The sequence below is a fragment of the Mastomys coucha genome, unplaced genomic scaffold, assembly GCF_008632895.1.
Source record: "Mastomys coucha isolate ucsf_1 unplaced genomic scaffold, UCSF_Mcou_1 pScaffold14, whole genome shotgun sequence".
NCBI classification, from domain to species: Eukaryota; Metazoa; Chordata; class Mammalia; order Rodentia; family Muridae; genus Mastomys; species Mastomys coucha.
Window position 1 is genome coordinate 105634006 of NW_022196896.1, and position 22849 is coordinate 105656854.

General features: G+C 42.7%; 1 pseudogene; it reads left to right on the plus strand.

The window, feature by feature from the left end:
* The first annotated feature begins 9977 nt into the window (after positions 1-9977).
* Positions 9978-12600, plus strand: LOC116089478 (annotated as a pseudogene).
* Positions 12601-22849: the final 10249 nt, after the last annotated feature.

A 22849-nucleotide genomic window follows, 5' to 3' on the forward strand; every position in this document is an offset into this window, starting at 1 on the left:
GAATGTCTATAGGAAAATTAGAAGTCTAATTGGTAAAGCTTGTCAATAACAGTGCTGCCTTTCCCCACGTCAGTTAGTCTGTCAGACAACGGTATGCGTGTGTACTGTCACCTTACAGGGATCCTGAGATTTGATTGCTCCAGGTTGAGTTTGGGGACATTGAACTCAGCTCTTAGACTACATGTAAGAGCCATGTACCCACACCATTGCCAGAGGCATGGAAGAAAAGACAACAGTGAACAAGTTTCCCAGGTGCTGTGACGTAGCTGGACTATATTGCATTTTTTATAGCAATGACTGATTGTCATACATATTCCTGCAGATGAGGAACTGCCATCATCAGTGGCTGCTGCTGGTCGGTGTTTTCTTTTTTCTTTTTCTTCTCTTATCTCTCCCTTTCTTTCTTTTTCTTTCTTTCTTTTTTCTCTTTCTTTCTTTTTTTTCGAGACAGGGTTTCTCTGTGTAGCCCTGGCTGTCCTTGACCTCACTCTGTAGACCAGGCTGGCCTCAAATTCAAAGATCTGCCTGCCAGTGACTTCTGAATACTAGGATTAAAGGTATAGTTTTCTGCAAAGAGTAGTCATTGACCAGAATCCCGATTAGCACCTGCAACCCTGGGATAGACACAGAATCTACACCCATTGAAGCCTACACCAGAGTATCTTAGATGGTTTATTCAGTTTGAAAGGAAATGTTCCAGAGTCTAAAGGAGTGGTTCTCCACCTGTGTGTCTAGATCCCTTTGGGGGTTTCATATCAGACATCCTGCATGTCATCTAGTTACAGTATCATTTTTAAAAGTAGCAAAATTACAGTCTTAAAGTAGCAATGAAATAATTTTATGGTTGGGGAATCATCACAAGAGGAATTGTATTAAAGGGTTGCGTCATTAGGAAGGTTGAGAGCTGCTGCTCTAAGGGGACAAGAAGAAGAGAAAGAAAAATTTTAGTTCAGCCTGAATGTACAGAGGCCAGGGAATTTCTGGTTGATATGGTGAGAGAGATAAGGTTCTGCATCTAGGGCTTTTTTGTTATACCATCTAACAAGTCACTGCAAAGAGGTATCTTCACTTTGAAGACATGTAGTGTCCTACAGTCATTGATGCCTATGGTAGAAAGGACAGCCACACCTTTTACTCCGTGACTGGGGCTCAACATTAGGCTGGGACAGCAGCCTGGCCAGATTGTCCATGACGTTTACTTAAGAGGCGTCTCCACGACAACTGCAGAAGGAAGGAGTGGGGGTGACTCAAACAAGGCTCTTATATAAAACTACTCTCCTTTGAAGGACTTCAAGTCACTATAGTGAAAACCTGTTTTATGAGTTCAAGACTATCAGACACTACCAGGTCTCAGGGAACTGTTTGTCTACCTAATGCTTATCTAAGGCAGGAAGTAATGATACAGTTTCCTTCTGATGCAACGTGCTAGCCTGTCTGGAGACTGAAGAGTGATTTCTTTTCTCAACAATCCGACTCCCAGCTTATAAAGCGGGCTGCCAGTAACTTACTAGTATCTGGAGTGAACATCGCATCCAAGGAAAGTGTGTCACCCCTCCCATTTCCACCCCCACCCCACAGTACCCTGAGGTCCCACATCCTAGTGGGAGAGGACTTCATGACTTATGTCTTTGTACCAACTTTAGAGAGCTTCGGTCTTGTTTTTCTGGATTTCACAAAGATTAAGTGACTTGCCCAGGGCAGCAGGGATGGTTATTTCTGGAGTTGCTTTTCCTCTTGTGAGTCATCTTGAATAATGTAACCCCGAGCCTCAAGGTACTAAATTTAACATGGAAACTGTTCTTATAAACACTCAAAAAAAGTAATAGGTGGGGTGGGGGATGACAGGCAGAAAAAATAAGAGATGGAATAAAATTAGGTATTAATAAGTGAGGAAAATGGGCTAGAATCTTTCAGATACGTCTTCTGGTTGTCATAATAGGTTGAAGCAGGTAGACCTTTCCTGGTGAATTGTGACTACTAACACAAGGGAGATTTTGTTGACGACTTTTCAAAACACTGTACTAGTCAATAGAATCTGAGTGCATCATTCACTCCCTCGCCAGAAGACAGGAGGGTTACAATTAGAAAATGTGGTCGAGCCATAAAATAATAAGTTTTAAAATAAACTAAGAATTAGCGTCCTGTAATGCAACATTCCAAATTCCAGGAAGAAATGTATAAAAACACTTCTTAACATATGTAAATAAGTTCACAAGGAAAAATAGGAGTTGTTTACTGAGCTCTCAATACTCTTCAGCCCTATTCTGCCAATAAATGGTGACAGAAAATTCAATAATACATATGAGCTGAAGAATACCAATAGTGCACAAGCAACATGTATACTTTATATTATAAAAGAAAATGCAAAGTTGTTTTCTTGGGTCAGATGAAAAAAATTTCCTAAGCAAGGATTCTATTTATCATATCCTTTGTCGGTTCTATTTGTAAATGGAGGAAGTACAATGATCTTAGTGGATATTTCAAAGGAATGAATAAACCTGTTTTGTTCTGTGATAGTGGAGAAACTGTTTTGCATTATCAAGATCAATGTCATGTCAGTTATCTTCATACATATGTTGACTCCATTGAGTGTCATCATATATTCCTTCATCAAGAAGGTATACACGTCCGTGATCCATGCTGTTGTCAGAAACCATGTGGAAGTCTACAATCCCGCTCCTGCTGGCTGTAAAGGACAAGGAAGTTACTTTGGCAATGGTATTGATGACTCAGACTCACAGTTGAGACAGAGGGATACAGAAGGCTTTTGTAACAACCTCTTCCCTCTCCCTAAAAGTACTAGCTTAGACAGGAAAGCATTGAAGAGAAATCTTACAAACTGGGATAAGGATGCTGAAGTGGACCTCTACTGAGATGGATGGCTTCTGGAGGTGGAGAGGGCAGGGTACAGATGGGAAAGAACTCAGTTTTCCTTAAGGGGCTGTCTCCTGAGAGTTTGACTATGCTCCAGTGCATGTATGGGTATTGTAAAGTGGACTTGGTTTGTTTGTTTTTTTTTTCTTTTGTGGGGGTGGGAGGGTAGGTCCCCAAGTGTCAGGGGTAGACCCTGAGAGGACTTGGAAATGAGTGTGATATGAAATTCCCAAATAATCAATGAAAATGGGATAATGATGGCTTTAATCAGTAGAAATAAAACCAAGGCCCCAAAAGTTCATCATTAAATCAAATCACCGTGGAAACTTTTGGCCATCCAGAAAGCACTTGATAAATAATCCCCAGCCCTTCTGGATACAGCCACACACAGGTGCTTCTAGCACAGCCTAGCCTAGAAAGACTCCAGCGGTACGTCCTCATGCTCATTCACCACCTGTGACCACACCGTGATGATAGTCACAGATTGGGGAAACAATGGAGTCAATAAGGATGAAGACCTGCCATCTAAGAAATTAACAAAGCCTACCGCTGACTGAGGCTCATAGCAGAGTACATGACAGCAGGGTTTAGGAGAGTTAATGTCTCTGAACTTGAAAGTAAAAACTTCTAATAAAATATTCTGCAGGCAGTGACACCAGCAATGCAACCCCATTGTAGCTTTGTTTCTGCGAAAGTCAAAGAGCTGCTGAATGGCTTCCTCGTTGCCTGGAAAGATGGCTACTCCGTAGAAGTAATTTTAGACTGAGCCGATGAGAAAGACCCAGGGTCAAGGCTTTTAATCATCGCTTTGTTGGAGACAATTTTAAGAGAAGCAGGGACAGCATAAGAACATATAATTCGTGGAGGGGAAAAGGAAGAAAACCAGCATAGTTCTTGACATTAGCAGTGTTAAACAATGTTCGAAGCACACAGAATAATGAAAAAAAAATGAGTGTTAGATCAAAGCTCTTAAAGCCAGGAAAGGTTTAAATACAATTGACTTCCTTTGGAAGATCCTGGGCCAACAAAAGTCGCTTGAAAGTAGGAGATGGAACCACTTAAGCAGCTATCATTGTAGATGACATTGCTTCCCCGAAAGTCACCCACTCAAAAAATTAACATAAAATAAGAAAAGGCCCTTTTAGAACCTAGACATCCAATTCCACTAAAATACAATACTGAATGTAGAACCTCACTTGAAAATGGCTTGGTTTTTCTGTTTCTTTGTGCTGGCAAGGACATCAGTTCTTCAAATTCAGAACCGGTAGTCAACAACCTTCTGTCTCGTCAATAATGTCTAATAGGGCACAAATGAACGTATGAGTGGATTAACACTAGGAGGGATGGAGGTTTCACACTGAACTACACAAAAGCGGGGTGCGGGGAAGCACTTAAATACAATTGAATAGTTTGATCAGAATGTTCTGCTGTTGACACATGTTGGATGTATGTTTTTTAGTACACTAGTGTTGAGGTGGTAGAAGATAGTTAAGCACAAGTGCTGTCCAGGTAACTAGCACGGTCAATCGGTCTTTGTTCTCTACAGTAATGGCAAATAAAGAGTAGCATCTGTATACAGGCACGTAGCCTTGAAGTCTTACAGGCTAGAGCATGGCTTTCAAAAAGTAATTATGTAAAAGAAAATCACATAAAGCTCCAGATGGACTCTTGGCTTTCTCTCTTTATCGAATTTCTTTGCGGAATCATAGCGCAGAGCTGTGGAAAGCCCCCAAGACGCCCAGTTCTTAAACCTGTTCTTTTCAAATCATCTTCCTGAAAAGCAAGGTCTTTATCCATTCATCTTACGCGGTCTCCACACCTTCTTGTGCAATTACAAAATACTTTCTCTGTCCAGATTAAAGAATTAATGAAAACCCACTGTGTTCAAGCAGTAGGTGATTATGTGTTGTTACATGTTTGGGGTAAAATACATGCTCTCAAGCACACCCTTCTCTATTGTTTGACAGTTTCTCCTTTTAGTCATTGACTATTTTTTTTAAATCATCAGACTGTGATCAAACTTGTTAGAAGTTTTACATTTCAAATATCTCTATCTCTACCCAGACCACCTCAAACACACAGAACATTGAAATCTGAAGTGAATTCAAGAAATTAAAGATATAGTTAAACAATGCAGGGGTGGAAGACGACCTGTTTGTCGAGAGTGTGGGAAGTGTGCCTTGTGTAGGGCTGTTTGCAGTTTGGTTGTATCTGACCCAAGCTTTCCTTGACTGATGTGTTACAGGGAAGACACCCCATTGGGAATGAATCACATCCTGCTTTGGTAATGTGATAGGATGTTTTAACGAGCACATGGACCATTGCTGAATTTGGCCAGAAATGAATATACTCTTTCAACTTCAGCAAGTTAGTTGTGTTGGGATAAGAGATCCGTGGGTGTGTGGTCAGAGACCTGAAAGAAGTGGGTGAGGCAAGGTTTCCATGAAGCGCCGGTTGTGATTCTGGAGGGGCAATGACAAAGGAAAATGACCCTGGTCATAGTTGGAAGGGCTGGAGAGGAACAGAGAAATCACAAGAGGTATGCAGTGAGATTGGAAGGGGTTATCCAAACCATGAGAGGATCTGGAATGTAGTGAGCAGAGGCAACATTTAAATAAATAGTCTTTAAAGATGATAATGGGGTCAACCTGACTCTTCTCTGAGCTTATTTCCCTAGTCACCAGTGAGACAACAACACCAGGGCAAAGAAGCGAGCAGGACACATCACAGCTCAGAGCTGGAAAAACAGAACCCCAAAGCCCTTCTGGGAGGATACTGGATCTGCTAAGGCAGCAGAGCCCAATGGTCTGCCACCAAGTGCTTAAAGAAGTCCGTGCCACAGGTCCGTGTCTGTTTATCGTATCACAGTTTATGGAATCCCAAATGCAGGTGTTCCCTAGAGGAAACATCCAACCAAGTAAGAAAACGTACCCTTTTGAGAGCATTATCATGAGGAAAAGACAAATAAGCGGAATCCAAGGTCTATAAATATACTGAGTCGTCGTCTATCAGAATTTCAAGAAACTGGTCCTTAAAGAATTTGGACTCCGGAGCTAGCTGAGTGGAATTACAGAATTAGCTTTGTCATTACTTGGCAGAATTCCTAACAAGAACAAATTAAAGGGAGGAAAGTGTTATTTGAGAAAACTCAGAGACTCACTTGGGGTCCCCAGTGGGGAAGCAGAACTTCATGATGGAAATGTGTGGAGGAGGGGCTATTGGCCTCCTGGTGGACCGGAAATAGAGAGCATAAGAGGAACTGTGGAACAGGAAGTAACCTCTGGAGGCACGCATCCAGTTACTTATTTCTTCCAGCAAGACCCCTTTTTCCTAACATTTCCAGAACCTTCCAAATTAGTAATTCTGGGTGGGGGCATTTTATATTCAAAATATAACAGTTTGATTCCTGTCTCTCTACTTCCTTAAACGCAATCTTGCATAAGTCTTTGAATGTCTTTGTCCCTATTCTCTTACTCTGTGAAAGCCACAGGTGGGGATAAAATTAGTTAATACCAGAGAAGCATTTTGTGGTGTTCCTGGCTTATAAGTACTATTCACCAAGGAATGTTTCCTGGGATATAGTTGTTATTCCATTATTGTTGCATGAAAATGGCTTTTAAACAAGGATACATAGTATTCTTGATAAAGACTGATGTGACTGGTCAAGTTTTTGGGGTAGACATTTGGCTCCTCCCTTACATCCCATCCTAAGATAAAGTCCAGCTGCATTTAAAATCCTATCAATTCTGGAACATGCTGGTTAGTGTTTCAATAGTCTCACAGTAGAAGAGCATTTGCTCAATCATAACACCATATGGAAAAATCTGGAAGAGAAAGAAAAATGGATAGACGATTAGATGAACACAAGAAAACTTCCAGGTCTCCAAACACATGAAATAATTCAGCATAAGCAAAGTTAGATAGTTAATGACAAGCTAGGGAAAAGATTGTAACATCTAAAGAGGACCAAGTAACATGTGCAGTATATAAAGAGTTTACATTTTAGGAGTATTGTATTATATATTATATATTTTATATATAATATGTTACATATGTATATATGTGTGTGTGTATATATACATATATATATAATGCTTTTTGTAAATCATGAAGCAAATCTACCTATTAATAAAATCTTAACACCTCCATCCAAAAGCATGGCAAAAGTCACCATGAATATTTAATTCATGATAAAAAATTTATAAATAGACAAAAATGATTAATCAGAGGAATTTGACACAAAGTGAAATAACATTTTTCACTTTTCAAACTGGCAACGACTTTTAAATAACCGTGGTCAATATCAGTTAGATACAGGGAAATAGGCACCTCCCATACTGTGGTCAGAAGTCAAGTTCGCTCAGCCTCTGTATAGGATAATTTGTTATATTGATTGATTGTGGGTGTGTCTGCATGTATGCACTGGCACATGTATGTCAATACATGTCACAGCATGCATGTGGAGGTCAGGAGACAATATTTGGGAGTCAGTTCTTCTCCCAGGCATGTTCGGAGGATTAAACTTCATCAGACTTGGCAGCAAGCCGTCTTCCTGGCTCTGACAATTGTTTATAGTTTCTTTTGATAAATAGGTCTCCTGAGGTTCCGGGCAAACTTTAGCTAAGAATGGCCTTGAACTCCTCATCCTCCTGCCTCAGCTTCCTGTGTGCTGGGCCCACAAGTATGTACCTCCATACTAGGTTAAAAGCATTGCTTTCTTTTTGTAACTCTGGGGACTGACCCAGACCCTCATGACTTCCTGGCAAGTATTCTACAGATTGAGTTATATTCCCAGCCCCTCTGCAGGAAGATTTCAAATGTACATCTGTGTAACCTTTCACTTATCTTTTATATGTATAAGATTTAATTTTTTAAAAATGTCTTAAGTGCTAGAATAAAATAAGTATATGTACAAGGGTATCTTTCACAACGTTTTAATAATGTGAAAAGGTTGTATCATCTTAATGTCAGAAAGGTTGCTGGTTAGATCCAGCTCCAGACCACCTTGGCAGCCTTGAGGGTAAGCTGGTCAGATCTCTGACTGTGGCTGTCCTAAGGCCTCCAGCTGCTGTGTTCTGAGAGGCATGCTTAGGGAGAACCTAAACTGAAATATCTGGACAATGCTTAGCAATGCCTCCGTATGTGTGGGAGATGTGTTCTCAGCCCTGTGGTCGAGGTCAGAAAGGACACATAGCATCAAACTGACACTGGGCATTTCCTCTACATGTATACCTACGAGAAATGTTGACCTGTGCACTTAAAGACAGCACTTAACGGCTCCTTTGAAGTGCTTGTCATTCTGCACTTGGGGCCATTATTAGTGTGTGTGTGTGTGTGTGTGTGTGTGTGTGTGTGTGTTTCTAAAAGAGCTTCAGTCTCTCCTGCTTCTGGAAACTGCTTTAGAGTCCATCATATAGCCAATGGCAAGACATCCAGCAGGCCCAGATTGTTCTTCCTGACCTAGGAGAGATGAACCAAAGCACAGACAATCCCAAGACCCAGCTGTGCCAGCATCCTTCTGGCTTTCAGCTTCCCCTTGGTACCCAACTCTAGGTTCTGTCTACCATGCTGTAGACAGCCTTTGTGTTTGTTGGGGCCTTCCGGCTGCAGGGTGGCCTCTTTCCTAGAGTGTTTGCCGCAGCTTAGCTTTTAAAAGCAGTCTCCTCCCTCCAGCCCACCCTGACGTGCCCTAAGGTGCTTCTTGAGGCAATTTTCTCTGCTATTTTACTCTTAATAGTGGTGAAGAGACCTTCCATCTTCCTATTTTTCTTTCTGTCAGAATAGTTTTCTAAAAGTCTTTTCTAGGCTCTTTCTAACCTTGACAGCTTATCAACAGCCCATCTGAATTGTGCCCCCTGATGTGTCCCTTCAGCCTTCTGAAGACACATTCCATCTTGCCGAGAGATGCCTTGCTCAGTCTTTAAAGTCACTGTCAAGAATGCTCAAGATCCCACATTCCCCAGAGGGTACATATGCTTTCTGAGCATCACCTGTGTCAGGTGTCCCCCTCTGCCGCCTGTCTCTTACCACTCTTAGATCTGGAAAGATGCGTACCTCCTTCTGGCCTCCAGGGAAGCCTTGTTTACCACATTTGAACTTCTCCTTCCTCTAGCCTAGTTAGTTATATCTCATCCTATCTGGGCACCAGTTTGTGGATCATCATATCACAGGCAGGTGAACACAAGGCTTTGTGTACATCAGAAGCACGTGAGGGAAAAAAAATTCAAAAGATGAGTCTCCCCATTCAATTGCTAAGGGCTGAACATTTGTGCTCCTCCATTCTCCTAAATTCTTATGCTGAAATGTTAAAAGACAAGGTGATGGTGTCATGAATTAAAGTCTTTGGGAAGGTGATTTGGTCATGAGAATAGACTCCTTATTAGTGGAGTTAGTGCCCTCATGAAAGAGGTCCCAGAAAGCTGCCTTGTTCCTTCTGCCATGCAAGAACATAGCTAGAGGATACCATCTATGAATGAGATTTGGAGTCTCTCTGTGCATTAGCCTTGGACTTCCCAGTTCCCTAGAACTGTGAAAAACAACCCTGTTGTTTATAAGTCATCAAGTTTATAGTCTAAGTCATTTGTCACTTACTCACAGAGACATCCCATGAGAAATGTTTCATCAGGTAATTTTCACCTTTGTGTGAAATTCCTAAGAGTCTGATTACACACTCTAAGATATCTGGGATATCATTAGACAGTATCCTGTTCTGGGTCCATTTCATATACTCAGCCCATGATTAATCAAAATGTCTTTATGTGTTATAGTTGTTTTATAATCTGTCTTAGTTGCTCTTCTGTTGCTGTGATAAAACAGTGAGACAATTTTGGAAGAAAGACTTTGTTTTCCACCTGCTCCAGTTCCAGGTGGTTAGGGTCAATAATGGTGTCAACAGATGGGAGATATTGTGGATAGGGCTGGGAACTGAGTGCTCACACCTCAAACCACAAGCAGAAAGCAGGGAGAGAACACTGGAAATGACACAAGGCTTTTGAAATCCCAAAGGCTGTCTCTAGTGACATACTTTCCAGAAAGGCCACATACATCTTAAGCCTCTCCAAATAGCCACCAACTGGGGACTGAGTATTCAAATGCCCTAGAATATGGGGTGCGTCTCATTCAAACCATCGCAGAATCTGAGTGGACTAACACACTTATCCATGGTGGCTCTCTTATTCAGTAGGTCTAGTGAATGCTAGATGTGAGGATTCAGTGGTCCTCAAATCTCATGTCAATATAACCTGGGGAGCTTTAGAAAATGTACATCTTCAAATGGAGTGGTGCTTGTCATCATTTAGCTGTGTATGAACAAATAAAGGGACCTTAGGTTTATGTTGGAGGTAGGGAATGAGAAGAAGAAACACAAATACAAAAATAAAAAATTCAATTGCAAACAGATGCTACCTCAACTTTATCTTTTGTGTATTCTTGATTTTTTTTTTTTAGGTGACTAGATTTCATTAGCATTCACTCGATATTAACACAAATGTCTGTCATGTACAACGGAGGCTCAATTCCTGTCTCCTAACCTTTCCCCTTTTTGTTTTTCTGCTCTCTCATTCCTTTGTCATCTGATAAAAGTGGATCCAGGTTTTGACCTACATCAAATTTAATCAGAATCCCCTTGTGAGATCAGATTCCCATACAGAAGAAAGCATTTCAAAGAAAACGGGGGTCAAACCACCGCCACAAGAAACGTTCCACAAGACCTTTGCTTTCTTTGAGCAAAGGATTCCAACTCATTTGAATAGGCTGATTCATTTTTCAGCATTTTTTTTAATGTTGGATTTTAAAAATCCACCCATGTTCGTATGGCTTAGAAGTTTGGTGGGGAGCTAGCTTTTTCTCTGATAACTTTTCCCAAAGTAATTCTTATCCTATTTCTAATCTGTGAAGCTGTCTGACTTTCTGCCCCAGAACGATGTGGAAGGCAGAGATCACAGGAGTCTTATCACGCCTCATTTCATCTGTAGCTCTGCCACCCACCTATCACCCTTTCAGGAATTCAATGCTATTTTTCTTCTATCTGATTCATGCCGAGCAAGCATGTTCTGATCCCGCCATTCAGACTCAGGAGTAGCTCCTGTGTGGTTAATGGGAGCCCAGCAATTACTTCTCCACCTTTGCTTCCTATTATTACCTGGCACGCGTTGCACCATAAAAACATCTTGACGTTATCTAATTTGGAATATCCTGGTTTTGTTTACTTAGCCACCCTCATCCCAGACTCTTGTACCCTAAAAGGAAATTGGCTTCCTTTCACTTTCCTCATGAACACCTGAGAAGTTGTGTGTGGGGATGCTTATGTCATGTCTCCTCAAAAGAACTCTACTTCACACAAAAGAGAGGTCTGGGACACCGCATAAGTAACTTCTATTCGCCTGATGTAATTGTTGTCTCAGAGGTTTGCTGCTGACCCTTCTGGTCCTTTCTGAATTCTGGCTGGCTGGTTCTACTCAGCTGCTCTGGCTCAAACTCCTCTCTGAACAGACTGATTCAGTCTGGCTTCTCTTAGCTTCTCGACAAATTGCTCTGCTTGGCATCAAACTTAAGTCTGGCAATTTGTTCTAATCTTCTGGCTCTTTCACATTCTCTGGCTTGTTCTCTCTTCTTCTGTGTCTGGCTTGTTGTCTCTACAACCTATCTCTATAAAAGTGTCCATGTAGGGCTCTCTGCTCCTCCCTGTTCCACAGACAGCCGCATCTTCTTGTGAAGTGCCAACCTTGCCCCGTAGACACAATAGTGAAGGGTGGTGTGAACAGATTTGGCCGTATTGGGCGCCTGGTTACCAGGGCTACCTTCTCCTCTGCATCTGGCAAAGTGGAGATTGTTGCCATCAACGACCCCTTCATTGGCCTTAACTACATTGTCTACATGCGCCAGTATGACTCCACCCATGGCAAATTCAACGGCACAGTCAAGGCTGAGAATGGGAAGCTTGTCATCAACAGGAAGCCCATCACCATCTTCCAGGAGTGAGATCCCACTAACATCAAATGGGATTGCTGGTGCTGAGTATGTTGTGGAGTCTGCTGGCATCTTCACCACCATGGAGAAGGCCAGGGTGAGGCCAAAAGTGTCATCTCTGCCTCTTCTGCTGATGCCCCCATGTTTGTGATGGGTGTTAACCATGAAACATATGACAACTCACTCAAGATTATCAGCAATGCATCCTGCAACACCAACTGCTTAGCTCCCCTGGCCAAAGTCATCCATGACAACTTTGGCACCATGGAAGGACTCATGACCACTGTCCATGCCATCACTGTCACTCAGAAGACTGTGGATGGCCCCTCTGGAAAGCTGTGGCGTGATGGCTGTGGGGCTGCCCAGAACATCATCCCTGCATCCACTAGTGCTGCTAAGGCTGTGGGCAAGGTCATCCCAGAGCTGAACGGGAAACTCATTGGCATGGCCTTCCATGTTCCTACCCCCAGTGTATCTGTTGTGGATCTGACATGCTGCCTGGAGAAACTTGCCAAGTATGACATTAAGAAGGTGGTGAAGCAGGCATCTGAGGGCCCACTGAAGGGCATCCTTGGCTACAACAAGGACCAGGTTGTCTCCTGGGACTTTAACAGTAACTCCCACTCTTCTACCTTTGATGCTGTGGCTGGTATTGCTCTCAATGACAACTTTGTAAAGCTCATTTTCTGGTATGACAATGAATATGGCTACAGCAACAGGGTGGTGGACCTCATGGCCTACACAGTCTCTAAGGAGTAAGAAACCCTAAACCACCCACCCTGGCAAGGACACTGAGAACAAGAGAGGCGCCCTCAGTTGCTGAGGAGTCCCTACCCCAACACTGAGCATCTCCCTCATAATTTCCATTCCAGACCCCTATAATAACAGGAGGGGCCTATGGAGCCCTCCCTACTCTCTTGAATACCATCAATAAAGTACACTGAACCGCCCCCCCAAAACCCCATTGTCCTTGTAGAAACTGCCTCTGAACTACATAAGCTGAACTGCCATGGACTCTACTGTTCACATTCCCCGCTCACCAACTCAGTTGAACAGACTGAAGAGAATCGGGTGACTCTCTCTCTCTCTGCACTGCTCTTAAGCAGACTTTCTTTCCTGTCTGTTCTTGTGAGAAAGAGGAGTATTCTATCTCTGACTCATTCTGTCAAATCTTTCTCTGCTGCTTCACTGTCTCTGTCCCTCAATTAGATAGATGTCACTTTCCAACATGGCTACTTCCTTCTACAAATTAACCTCACCTACATGTTTGGGAATAAAGGTGAGGACTAAGGGTGTGCCTGTATTCCAGCCAGAGCAGCTGTGTGGCTGGATTAAACATTCCTCCACAGGACGCATTCCTAAGTAAGCATTACTCAGTGTTTGTTGAGATCAGCGTTGCTTCTTCTAGAGGGGAGTATATTGGAGGTTGGAATGCTTACTGTGATAGCTGCCTTATGTTTCATACTGAACTCCTGAGAATGTAATGGTGAAAAAGAACATGGGTATGATAGCAGAGACCCAGGGATGCCCTGTGGAAGTTCTCTTGGGGGGCAGCAAGGGGGTGAAGAAAAAAATAAGACCCTGGTCTCCTGTTCCTCTCTGTGCCCTCTGCTCCAAGCTAACACTGCCCATTGGATGCACATGTTTCTCCAGTCATGTGCCTCCCCCACTGCACATACTGGTCTGCCTGTGAGCACTACGGCTGAGTTTTGATAATGTTTAAAAAAATGTAGTGCTGAATTCTCTTTGTTCCTCAAGCATGCTTTATTGTAAGAGAGCAAGGAAAAATGAAAATCCACACAGTGTTTAATTACAAATTATTCTGAGGCTGAGTTTCTCCACAATAAAGCATTCTGGAAAAGCTTAGATATCTGCCAGCTTTCCACTCCAGACTTGACTGGTCCTGTGCAGAGAGGAGGAGACTGCATTGTAAGGTCAGACCAAGGATGGAGGTTTAGGCTCCACTGACCTAGCCACTCTAAGAAGAAAACACGGATCCATGACTTTGTGACCCACCTCCCTTCTCTCTCCTGCTTGTTTATCATTAGCCTCTTTCCATGCCTAAAACACACATCGCTAAAGCCCTTCTCTAAGCAGGCCATTCTCGACTGTGCGTTCTGGTCAGCATTTGGTCATCACTGCCGCTGTGAGTTCTTTGCTCATCTCAGGCATTGTTTCAGCCTGATCTCCTCCACACAGAACATTTTATATTCTCGATGCATCTTATGGACAGCATGAGTGTGTTTGTCCTCCTGTTGGAAGTTCGGGGTACTGTCTTGCCCATCACCATGCCCTTGGCTCCTATAACAGTACACAGATCATGGCATGGATGCAGCTAGTGTTTGTTGGCTGTTTGACTGGGACCCATTCTAGTAAGCATAGCTCAATGCTTGTTAAATCAGCATCCCTTCTTTCAGAGGTATGTGGGATAAGGCAGGGAGGGACCTGTATTAATTGTCTACTGATGTGCATCAGGCCTCTCAGAACATAAGGCTTAAAAATAACATTCACTTATTTACATTTCTGTAGCCAGACACTTAGAATGATGTCAGCTAGGTTGTTCCTGCTGTGATTTTCTCCTAAGGTGGCAGTTAAATTGTTGGTTAGATGGAGAGTCTTCTTGAAATTAAGGGAGCAGGAGGCTTTAAAGTTCATTCACATGGCTAGTGGCATGAGGTTTCAGTTCCTGTGCACCAATGTCAGGGGTTCTTAACTTTGACTTTTGGGCAGTCAGTGATGGAAGGTTGAGACTATAATGAGGGATGTAGAGAACATTCCAACGGGGCAGAAAGAACAAAGTACCTGGATGCTAACTTAGATGGTATTGAGAGTTGTAGACACTAGGTAAGAGCTGGAGGGGGCTACACAATGGCCCAATGTGTGCTATGATTAGACAGAATGCAGGGGTAGGGGTCCACAAGAAGACACTTTGAAGATTAAGCTAGCAAGAAACTGGTGAGGAACATTCAGCTCCAGACTTAGGATACCAAAACAGGACTCCAACCCCACAGGCAATTTTATCAAGATTGTTTCCTTTTTTTTTTTTTTTTTTAAAGTGGCTGTTTGTTAGCCATCCCATCTCCCTCACCATTCTTTACCCCCAACGATTCCAAAGACCAGTGTTCAACATCATTTCCAAGCTGGGAAAGACTCCCTGCCAGGATGTCTCGAGAGATTGCTTAGAGGTTAAAAGCACACTGCTGCTCTTCCAGAAGACCCAGAATCAGTTCCCAGTACCCTCATGAAAGCTCACAGTTGCCTGCAACTCCGGTTCCAGGGGATCTGACACCCTCCCACAAACACACATGCCACCAAAACACCAATGCATATAAAATAAAATGAATAATCATTAAGAATAAGGAAGATTTCCCGTCCTTCGCTTTGCAAGGAAATGTGCTGTTAGCCCTGTTTTTTTGTTGGCTTTCCTCTCATAGCTAGGAAAGAACATGGAAATATCTCTAATAGAAAACACAAAGCCAACAAAAACTCTTCCTTCACATTCTAAAACTGATAGGACCAGCCCCAAACTCCACTATACTGGCTGCCCAAACTCCATATAGATATTTAAACCCGGCATCTCTACTTCATATCCCACTTGGAACTAGATCACTTCCCACTGTTCTGATACAACCACCTGTGTGGTCTCTGATAACACCCCCAGCTTAGATCCTAAAAGTAGTTTCCAGGCTTCATCATCAGAGACCTGCTGTTTCACCAACAAACTCCAACAACGGGCTCTTCACTGAGCTGCCCCAGCCTCTGGGTTCCATGATGTCTTTCTACCTCGCACCTTCATCTACCTACTTTTCTTCTTTTCTATTTCCATTTTTAGATTCTGGATGGTTTTGCTCATTTCCTTTGATTGTGTTTTCCTGTAGTTCTTTAAGGGATTTTTGTGTTTCCTCTTTAAGAGCTTCTAGCTCTTTACCTGTGTTCTCCTGTATTTCTTTGAGGGTGCTATTTATGTCTTTCTTAAGGTTCTATATCATGATCATGATAAGTGATTTTAGATCTGAATCTTGCGTTTCCGGTGTGATGGTGTGTCCAGGACATGCTATGGTGGGAGAATTGGGTTCTGATGATGCCAAGTGACCTTGGTTTGTGTTGTTTATTTTCGTAGGCTTTGCCTCCCACCATCTGGTTATCTCTAGTGCTACCTGCCCTTGCTAAATCTGCCTGGAGCCAGTCCTCCCTGTGATCCTGGTTGTATCATAACTCCTCAGAGTCAGGCTTTCTCTGTGATCCTGTGATTCTGGGATCCTGTGACCCTGGGCTTGCTAGAGCACCTGAGAGTTCCTGTGTGCCTGGTCCCGCAGGTCCCAGTTACTCCTGGTGTTGGGACACATGTTGGGTCCTCCTCACCTCTGATCCTGAGAGTGTCAAAGCGCCTGGGAGTGGAGCTTCCTCTGGGTGTCGTGGGACTGGCTGCAGAGCTTGTACTTTTCTTCTTTTTAAAATGAGATTTATCTTATTTATAGATTGTATGTTTGTGCTGGGGTCTGTGGAAGCTACAAAAGTTCATCAAATATTCTGTAATTGGAGATACAGGTAGTTGCCAGCTGCCTGATATGGGTTCTGAGGACCGAACTCTGGTCCTCTGCAAGAGCAGCAAGTGCTCATCATTTTCGAGTCCATCTCTCCAGACCTCCCAGAACACACGGCCCCCACCCCAAACCCTTTCTGAAAGCCTCTTACATGCTCTGGCTTTGCATTGCTGCTCTCTTCACTTTGCTAGTTCTAGCTGTGTGATTTAGCACACACATGACTTATCATGATTTAAACTCTGACTCATATTTAGAGTTGCCACCTCCACCTTCCAGGCAAGACCTGGTGCTAGACTTTCAGACTGACATCATCTGTTTGCCTGACTTCACTTCTAGAATCTCCACCGTCCATCTCCACTAACTTTCCTCCAAAAATTCACTTATATTATAGGGTATAACATATATATATATATATATATATATATATATACACACATACACACATACACACACATATATGTATATACACACATACATGCAATATATATATGTATATACATATATATATGCATATATAAAAAAATCTCCTCAGGTGCATGTTAGACAACCAAGTTTCACCATAAATTTCCCTTGCCTCCTTCTTCTGTCTACCAAACCCCAACCTCCTGGTTTGATTTTTTGACACTGGGTATCCCTTCTTCTCCATCTCCTTTCTCTAGTTCAGTCTGTCCCTATGTCCCTCTTGTTCATGTCAACAGATTCCTCTCTGCTTTCTAATTTCATACAGATGTGAAATATATTAATATATACAAATATGCATATATGAATATGCATATATATGAAGTTCAGAGTTCACAGAAAAGTCTCTTAAATGTTCGTATACAGTCTGTGCATAGTCTGTCTCATTATTAGTGTAACATTCCAACCCCCAGAGTGCTACATTTAATAAAAATGATTGATCTTCATTGACAAGTGAATCACCTACAATCACCCACAGCCCATAGTTTACATCATAGCTTGTTCTTGGTGTTGTTTCTGAGTTTGACTAAATGTGTAGTGACATGTGTCTATCATGATCCTATGGAGTCAAGGGATAGTGTTACCATCGCATGTTTGACCCTCTCTGCCTCCTGTCATAGCGCCAACAGTGTCCACAGTTGGCAAAAATTCTGCATAGAATGCCAGGTAGTTATAAATGAGCTCTCTTTCTTTATTTTAACCCCTTCTTACGTTTTTCTTCAACAGACTGCCACAGTGCTCTACCTAGAGCCCCAAGTTGGATTGTACCATAGGTAGAATGCCTTCAGTGGTTGCCACTGACTCCGTCTAAAGCGAACCATTATCATATTGCAAACTAGGAAGGTGTGTGAGTTGGCACCGGCCCCTCTAATTTTATTTCCTACCTTTGTGGTCACCTCAAATATCGTGTACTTGTGTGAACATAGCATATTGTTTTCTTTCTTTACTTCTGGCGAGAAGGAAGTTCCTTTAAGCTCCCCTCAGGCTAAGCTCTTCCAAGATGGCTCGCTTCTCCATCTTTACCTGCCCTGACAATCCTGGCACCTCACCCACAGCTGCCCTGCAGCTCTTCATGGGCCTCTCACGTTGAACTCATCCCTGTTCCAGAAGATTGGGCCTTCTGTTACTGTGTCACCCGCACCCCATCCCTTACTTGGTGTATCAGAAAGCTCAGTAACATTTCTGTTAATGGATTGTCTGAAGGGCTTTTCCTCCTTACTACTTCAAGTGTCTAAATAGAAAATGTCAGCCAGGCGGTGGGGGCACACGCCTTTAATCCCAGCACTTGGGAGGCAGAGGTAGGAGGATTTCTGAGTTTCTGAGTTCAAGGCCAGCCTGGTCTGCAGAGTAAGTTCCAGGACAGCCACGGCTATACAGAGAAACCCTGTCTCGAAAAACCAAAAAAAGAAAAAAAGAAAAAAAGAAAAAAAGAAAATGTCTTCCATCATGACTGAGGAAGATTAGTAAAATGTGAATGGTTCAGGAACTGAATCTAAGGTCAGCACCAAAGATCACACGGGAAGCACACTTGTTGGTGCTAATGATGCAATGAGGAAGGAGCATCAGGATTTGGAAGCACCTGCTCCGGGGGTGGCATTTACAGGATGCTATAATATGAGGAAGTCAGGAGGGCTGAGGAAAACCTATTGTAACACGAAAGTGGTGACACACCAGAGGGAACTTCCATTTCACACACACAGTCTTTTGTAGACAAATATGTGGTCGCGTGATCAAGTTCTGTTCTGTAGGACTTCTGTAGAATTCTTCTGTTGTTGTTAAATTTATGTAAAGTATCCTGAACAGAGTATTTCCTCTTTGCTTTTTATCTTCCCTGCTGAACAGAATATATGTATGTAGACTATAGATGAAACAGCCATCTTGGACAATGCACTCTTGTGAATGCAAAGCTCTCAAGGGAAAGCCACAGGACAGAAAGAATCAGTGAGAGCAATATAGAGTCCCATACTTGATGTCTATAAGGAGAGAAAAACTATTCTGCTTTGTTTAAGCCATTGATGTTTGTTCATGTGTAGCAAATCAAATCCCAAGAAACACAGGTAGCTAAGAAGATAGCGCAGATAATTTTAAACTTTTTAATGCCTTAAAACCCTACACTTGAAGACATAATACATTTACTCATTCAATATTTTATTCAGCTCAGTCTTTCGGTAGAGACAGGTAGAGTAAGTAAGGGAACAGAGAGGTGTCAATGAAGAGCAGGATAAGTCTTTGGTATTCTGAGAAAAAGATGGTGCTGTTAGACGTCCTCATGGGATTCTGATGGGATTATGGTATTAAATCCTTTCATTCAAGGAAAGTGCTTAGCTCAGCTGACTGTGGTGTGGACCAGACAAATGAGATAACATAGTGGATGTTGAGTTTACAAAGGGATTTCAGGACAAGCACTTTGCTTGAAAACCCAAGGTTCTATAACCATAAAGATATATCTCTAGAGCTTGGGAGATGGCTCAGTGGGTCAGAGCCCTTGCTTTGTAAGTATGAAGAGCTAGGTTTAGATCCCCACACTCATGTAAAAACACTGTACATGCCTGTTAGCCTAGCACTAGAGGTTGGCAGAGAGCCAGTACTGCTTGGGGTTTTCTAGCCAAAATTGGATGAGCTCCAAGTCCAGTATTAGAACATAAGGCAGTGGCAGAAAGGGATGCACAGTATCCTTCTCTAGGCTCCTCACACAAGTGCATGGGTATGTTCTCCTCTCTCTCTCTCTCTCTCTCTCTCTCTCTCTGTCTTACTAACTACCTGGAAGAAAATGAGTTTGCCTTAAGTTTGACTTTTTCCAAAAAAGTTGCAAATGCCTCATTCATCCAAGATTTACTGATACTCACTTTAATTGGTGTTGTGAGCACACCATGCTGGAAACATTTATGTCTTTCCACAATGTCAGACTTATTGAATAATAATAAATTCATAAGGCTTAGCTGTTTGAATAGCAGCAATTTGCAAGATAATACCTCCTAACTTTGGCAATCTAACAGAGGTGGTGTAGGTTCTTTTGTTCCAATCCTAATTACTAATATTAACTTTCATGTCTCACATCATAGAGCAAAATATATGTATTTATGTGCATAGATATGAGTTACAGAATGAGCACATGTTCAAGAGGCTATAGTAGGGTTCAAGAGGTTTCAGAAGTGGACTGATAGAAATAAAATAGAGTCTATATTGATAAGATTAAAGGCCCAAATCCAACCACAGGAAAGAAGATGCTGCCATGGAGGTCAGAACATGAAAGTGTCAGGGTTCAGAGTGAAGCTGTAGCCAGCTACAGAAGCAAAGGGACCCATCCTGGAATACACACAGCAGGACCAGGTCCAAATTTATGAATAAATGAATAGGCACATATCAGAATCAACAGTAGGGAACCAAGCTGGGCTGGAGCCCTACGGATAGTCATGGGGAGGTATCTTTGATACATAAACCACTTATCAGATGATAAGTCGATATGGCGCTGCTTCAATAACAGTGCTGGGTGTCAGTCACTCTATGGAGTCCTGATCTGAATAATCCAACAAAAACCTAGTTGTGATCAGCTCCAAAGGAGCTGTGTTTTCAAATAAAGCAATGGCAGAGTGAAATGGTGGCACTCCTGGGGACAAGATAGGGTTGAATAGTATGCTGTGAGTCAGAGTTCAAACAACTGAGTGTCTGCAGAGAAGGGAAGAAAGGAATTCGGGAAGGGATGGACAAAGGCCTGGTCCACATGTCAGCTTGGCTCTGCACTCTGTTGGAAATGGGATATACTGAAAATCACCTCAGTGTGGCCCTTGGTGTATCTTTTGTGCCTGGGATTGCCAAGAGCTGATGCCAAGACTTGCCTGCAAGCTATAAATCCCAGGGTAGTGTATCACATCAGACCCATAACATGGTGGGAAGACCAACTTAAATCCCTTGACATTCTCCTGAATACAACTATAGCAATCACAAGTTCTTATCAGTTGTTAGGAAAGACTCATTATTAGTGAACAGTAGGCAATAATAAGATGACTTTTCAGTCTTACCCCTTCACATGCTCCAGTGTCCACAGACTTTTTTTCTCCACTTCACTCTTGTAACTTCTCCTGGCAGCTCAGGGCCCTTTGCCATTCATTTTCTTGATGAGTCTGCTCTGAGTGCCAAACAGTTTTTGAAGAAACTCATTCTTTAAAAAAGTGAGTCTCATGTGCAGGTGTTTTTTTTAAATTTTAACCCAAGCACCCCCATGAATCATTAGTGTCTCCCCATGATCCACTTTCACACTGCCCCTCTTCATTTATAAATAAAACTGCTGTTTCATGAGCATATTGAACATAACTCACAAGTGCCAGACTGACAGGATTTAAGCGGAGATTCTTGGTCACAAGATAGATGCTCTTGTTCTTAAATTTTCCTAGTGTTGGACAGATAAGGGTTTTGAAAGATGACACATGAGTTGTTTATTATCTGGTCTGAATGATAGCTGTTGGAGGTCTGATAATCTTTTTGGAGTCTGGAGAATGGATGTCTGACAATGTTCATGTCTGAGAACAAGTCAGAACAAGAGGTGCTTTCTCTACTATATAAAATCAGATTACTGCGATCAGTTGCCTCCTTCTATCAAGATATGTCATTCTCAAAGCTTGCTTACAACATGGCACCCTTTTCTCTTCTTTTGCCATGGTAGAAGGTTCTAGAATCTTCTTGGTGACTATAATATAGCAATCTCTACCATCTCCTACTATCTGCCAGTACTCTTCCACTTGTGTAAAGTGAGACTGCTGGAATACATTTTCCTATCAGTCCTATGACAAGCACAGACCCTCCTTCATCTTTCAAATTCTCACTATATGCAGCTCTGTGCCTCCACCTCCCACTCCTGTCCCACACAAACCCTTCCTACAGGTCATTGGGAGCTCAAGATTAGTCATCAAGAAAGTCTCTCACATGCTTTGCCCGCACTTTTCTTACCCCATAGTCTCAAATCTAGGCTGTCTTGGGGCACAGCTTCCCATCTAGTCCTCTCAAGGATTGATTAGTCTACCTACCATGACACTCATAGAGCCTGGGGTTGGGCAATATCTTTGTTCTTTATTGTTCTTTCAACCTGCTATTTGTATCAGACTACATCACTTGCTGTGCCTTCGTGTCATGGTCACCCATGGACTCTGAAGACTTTATGTGTAGGGTTAGCATCGCTTTTTCGAGTGCCTTATCTCTCATGACTCTTGAGGTTTTCATCACTATGTTCAGTGGTCCTTCTGATCACTGACCTCTGAGGCTGTCCTCCTCCAATGACTTTGTCTGTATCCTGCCTCACGTAGCCATACCACGCTCTTGGCCTTCTCAGTTACTGCTGTTGCTGTAATAAATTAACCAAAAAAAGAAACTCCCAGAAGCAAAAGGTTTATTTTGACACATGATTTTTAGCTAATACAGTCAGTCATAGCAGGGAAGACAGGGCAGTGGGTGTCTGGTCTCATTGTATCCCGTCAGGAAGAGCTAGGATGAGTGCTGTCACTCAGCGGCTCTCCTCTTTCCCACCCCCTTTCATTCTGTGGGATGGTGCTCTCCACATTCAGAATGAGTTTTTCCTCCTCGGTTAAAACCTCCATGAAGCCATCCTCACAGGCACACCCAGAGGTGTGTCTCCTAGGCAACTCCAAATCCAGTCACGTTGTTGATGAAACTGAACCATCGCACTCTCAGATGCTAGAAGGCCTCTCCTTTATGCCCACACTGCCCTGCTTTTGAGCTCATTCCCTCTGGTAGCTATCTCAACTCCAAGAAATCCCCAGTCTGACTGGGGCCATGATAGTTTCTATTGCTGTCATTTCGAATTTCACAGCATAAATCAACACAATGTGCTTTCCCACAGTCCTGGGGGACAGAAGTCTAAATTCAGCCCAAGTCAAGGTAGCAGTGAGATTGGTTCCTTCCAGAGGTTTTGAGAAGAGAGTCCTTGGTTGTTGTTTCCAGTTCTCATGGCCACCTGAATCCAGTGGCTTCTGGCTCTAACTTCAGAGCACATC